The sequence below is a fragment of the Sinocyclocheilus rhinocerous genome, unplaced genomic scaffold (genome assembly GCF_001515625.1).
Source record: "Sinocyclocheilus rhinocerous isolate Xijiao unplaced genomic scaffold, SAMN03320098_v1.1 scaffold1381, whole genome shotgun sequence".
NCBI lineage: Eukaryota > Metazoa > Chordata > Actinopteri > Cypriniformes > Cyprinidae > Sinocyclocheilus > Sinocyclocheilus rhinocerous.
Window position 1 is genome coordinate 227,441 of NW_015654074.1, and position 5,225 is coordinate 232,665.

Consider the following 5,225-nt stretch of genomic DNA (forward strand, 5'->3'; position numbering starts at 1 on the left):
ACACACGCACGCTCGCTCACTCACTCACAAACCCTCGCTCGCTCGCTCACTCACACACTCACACACAAACACACTCGCTCACTCACTCACACACTCGCTCACACTCACACTCGCTCACTCACAAACACACTCGCTCACTCACTCACTCACTCACTCATACACTCACTCACACATTCACTCACTCACACACTCGCTCACTCACTCACTCACTGCCCAATTTCACGTGCAAATCAGTAAAATCATGTAACGTGAGTCGTGACTTTTGTAAAATGAGATGTGCTTGATTTATTAAAGTTGATTAGATTTATTCATGTTTTTAAAAGTGCTAAAAAGAACTGCTGTTCCTCAGGAGGATCTCTGTGCCTGCGCTCAGAGACAGAACACAACACGGACATGTAAAGTGAACGTTTAGCTTAAACTGCGTGCATAAACACTCAAATACATGCAAAAATGTGTCACAATGTGGCACATAGTGGTTATTCACATAAAACCTCATCGGCTATGTAATAAGTGAACATTAACAGTTGAGAATGAAAATACACGTGTAACAGTAAATTGGATCCGTGCAGCTCTTAAAGTGACAGCAGCTATATTCCTGCTGCGACTGTGTGCTTGATATTAATCAAACAACAAAAGACAAAGACAAAATAGGCACACTGCTCCTGACTGAAGGAGATTTGTAGGTTTAATAGCAAACTAAGGAAGTTTAATTCTGGCCCACTCATAATCGTGTTAAATAATTGTGATTACAATATTGACCAAAATAATCGTGATTATGATTTTGGCCATAATCGAGCAGCCCTGACGGACGTACATTCATTCTGCCAGCCAGAAGCTCACACTTTCACCTGTCTACTGACATTTTTGCTTTTTATTTTTAGCAATGTAATTATATTTTTCATTAATTAAATGTTAGGTTTTTATTTATGAGAATATTTTATCTTTACTAAAAGAAAATTTGAAATCAGCTGGAATTTAACAGCACAGATTCATACTCTAGGTTTCTAAACACTGTCACTTAAATGACTTCTCATTAAATTTGTAAAGTTCACATCAGACTCTGATAACTCAGGCATGTGATCAGCTGAAGACAAATAAGATCCCTAAAGTTGCTATATTCCTGCTGCGACTGTGTGCTTGATATTAATCAAACAACAAAAGACAAAGACAAAATAGGCACACTGCTCCTGACTGAAGGAGATTTGTAGGTTTAATAGCAAACTAAGGAAGTTTAATTCTGGCCCACTCATAATCGTGTTAAATAATTGTGATTACAATATTGACCAAAATAATCGTGATTATGATTTTGGCCATAATCGAGCAGCCCTGACGGACGTACATTCATTCTGCCAGCCAGAAGCTCACACTTTCACCTGTCTACTGACATTTTTGCTTTTTATTTTTAGCAATGTAATTATATTTTTCATTAATTAAATGTTAGGTTTTTATTTATGAGAATATTTTATCTTTACTAAAAGAAAATTTGAAATCAGCTGGAATTTAACAGCACAGATTCATACTCTAGGTTTCTAAACACTGTCACTTAAATGACTTCTCATTAAATTTGTAAAGTTCACATCAGACTCTGATAACTCAGGCATGTGATCAGCTGAAGACAAATAAGATCCCTAAAGTTGCAAAGACTAAAGTCTCAAATCCAAAGAGGTATTCTTTATAAAAGTTAAGAGTCAGCCACACCTACCTAAAACGGCTCGTTCTAACATGCCCCCACATACCTACATCACTATGTGGGAAGATTTGCATAACGCTGCCCAAATGTTCACGCAAAGAAAGAAGGCGTAACTTTTATTCTCGCTGTAGTATTGCTGTTGCTGTTCAAGCTTTATATAGACGTTTCATCGGGCGCACGTGCTTGGCCCGAAGTTAACTTCCGGTCTGTGTTTGTTTATCAGTCTGGCGCCGGCTACAAACGCAGTTAAAGTTAAGGTGATGAGTAGACTGAAGTTGGGCTCAGGTGGTTGTGCGGTGGGATGCGTTTCCCATACATTTATTTATTTGTGGCGCTCGCCACAATATCAAAACTGACGGATTTTCCAAAAGGCTTCGTTGAATAAAAATTAGCACGTACTGTACATTTAAAAATCAAAACGAGGCGCGGTGTTTTTATATCACTGTATTTCTGAAGGAAGACTATCTTTAGAAAATTTTCAATGTCATTTTCTTTTCATCTTGCATGTTATATGCCTGATAAAGCAGCATTTGTGAGCTCAGCACTGCTTTGTGTAACTTACAGCTGTTACTGGGGAAACCTCTGTTTCTCCGCTTTAAAGCACCTCCTGCTGGCAGAGAATTAATTTGCATTTTCAGTAAGTCCGTCTGATTTACGCAGCAAACATATTTTGCTTTTCCTATATCCACGGGTCGGGTAATAAAAAAAGCATTCTGATTATTTGCGGGTGGGTCGCGGGGTGGATAAAATAAATAATAAATGATGCAAATATTAACACCACAACTAGATCCTAGTGAACTGGCAAATTACAGACCCATCTCAAATCTTCCTTTTATGTCTAAAATATTAGAAAAAGTTGTGTCTGCTCAATTGTGCTCCTTCCTGCAAAAAAATTATCTCTATGAAGAATTTCCATAGGCCCCACAATATCGCAGATAATGAAGCTACACAATATGGCGTTCATTATCTGCAATGAATCGTCTGCGATTATGAATGTGGTTTTGTGTAGCTTGTCAGTGAACTATGGCTCTGTGTAGTAAATGCTGCTCCATCTGAAAGCAGGTGATGCAGATTTACTACTAATCACAGAACCGGCTTTACTGACGAGATGCGCATGACTATTGCAGGCAATTTTTTGCACAGCCCTAACCGAGATCAACACAGTCTTCAGCAGAGGAGACGGCCTTTCATACGAGAGCTGAGAATCAGGAACACAGCAGACACTGAGAGGACAGATGTCATGTGATGTGTGTGTGTGAGTGTGTGTGTGTACTGGTCTGACCTACATTATAAATGTGCTCAGTGTGTAGTGTGTGTTCACAACATTAAATAATCAAATCACTAATCAGAATGAGTTTTATTGCCAGGTATGTTTACACATACGGGGAATTTGTTTTCGTGACAGAAGCTTCCGCAGTGCAACAGAATGACAGCGACAGAACAAAAACACAGATAATAAAAGGGAAAAAATAAATAAATAAATAAAAAGTAAAAAAATAAACAAACACACAAACAACATTTTATGAAAGAGGGCAGTAAGTTTTCTGTGAGGCTTGTGTTTGGAGTCAGGACAGAGAGAGTATTATCATAAAAACCATGACGCCTGCGGAAAGTCCTCATAATGATAGGAACTACAGTGTGTGTGTGTGCGTGTGTGTGTGTGTGAGTGAGTGTGAGTGTGTGTGTGTGAGATGTTGTGGTTGTTCAATAATAAGCATTTACACTCACTGAAACAGCATATGGACAGCTGCGATCACACACACACACACACACTAATGTCATTAACAGCACTGCTCCATCAGTCAATACCCACACACACTGACACACACTGACACACAGCCCCGAGCACTAGTGACTAACCTACTTCTGACAGACTGAACACACACACACACACACAAACACACCATCCAGTCACACATAGGGGTGTGTGCTATTGTCTGTGTTATTGTTGTGTTTATTGACAAGTATACACTGTGTGATGTGGACTAGCAGAAGCTGAATACAGTTAAAATGACCCCAAATCCAATATATGAGGGCAATAATTCCCTGTATGTGTATCTGTCTCATATTTGTATCATATGATGGTTTAATATCAGCACAATTACAAAAGCTGTTTTGTAGGACTAGGACAGTCCCAAAATGTAAGTTATATTGATTTTATACATCAATTTAATAAATTAAGAATGTGTGTTAATATTCATGCATTTATAGTTACGTTTTAGACACAATGTTGTCAAGATTGTCTGTTTTTCCTCTATTTCACCAATGAAAATCTTTCCAGTCAAAGCCACAGCAGAACTGTTGAGCTTCTCAGAGCAACATTCATTACCGAATGAATCAGTATTTTTCAACAAATCGGTGGAATGAATGATTCAATGACTCATTCGTTAAGACCGTGACTTGCTGCTACATATTGACAGTTTTAATTTAATATTTCAAGTATTTAATTTTTTTTTAATAATTTAATATTTCAACATTCAAAATATATTTAAAAAATAATTCTCACAGCACTGTGTATGTCAATGTAATGCAGTACATCTAAATGCAGTGCAAGAAGGGATGTTGTTGATACTGATTTCATTTGTTTGGTAGCATCACGATTACAGAATCAGGAAAAGTGCTGATCGCAGCAGGCTATGCATATTTACTCCTGCTGTCTCAAAGATTACTGCTTACAGCATGTTTCTGAGGTGTCAATGTTACTGAGTCACTCTCGCATTTAAACAGTTTAATATTTTGTTGGCTATAATGACAGGAATCGCGAAAGCCTTCATTAGATTCCTCTGTGCCTCTGATTGGCTGCTGCGTTCATGTGATCAGCAGACCTCTCTGTGATTGGCTGTTCAACACTGCACAAACTCACTGTGAGCAGTACTCTTGGATGTGAATATAGTGGTGTAATCTATACTTCTGTGATTAGTTAATCATGTATTTGTGGTTATTATTCTGAGCTGTGCAGCTCTGCGAGTGTGACGCGTCCACATCACGATCACAACACACCACACCACTGCTGTTATTCACACGACTGCAGATCAGCATCCACTGAATGAGCCGACTGTAGCTGCACCTGCACAGCGTCAGAGCCACCGAACAATCACGCGTCTGTCTGTGTGTGTGTGTGTGTGTGTGTGTGTGTGTACCACAGATGACGGTCATGTGATGCGTGACGTTTCACGCCGACTAGGGTTGTGCCGTTAGACGACAGTATCATGTATCGATGATAGTCAGAGATATTGCCTGTAGCTGATGCCTTTGGCGATAGCAGGAATATTATTATTATTATCATCAGGATAGTAACACTATCTAATTAGTATTAGGGCTTATTTGTTCCATTATATTTCTTTTTCCACGTGTTTACAGTGTTGCGCGTTACACCGTGTCCTAACTACACGCGACGTGACAAGATTCCAGCGACAAGCAATTTGGGTGTCCACACCAGACGTGACGTGACAGAATCAATCAAATATCAGCCAATCAGAAGCGTGTGTGGGTGGGCTCTCTCTGGAAGCGCACTGCACTCGCAACGAAATGGATA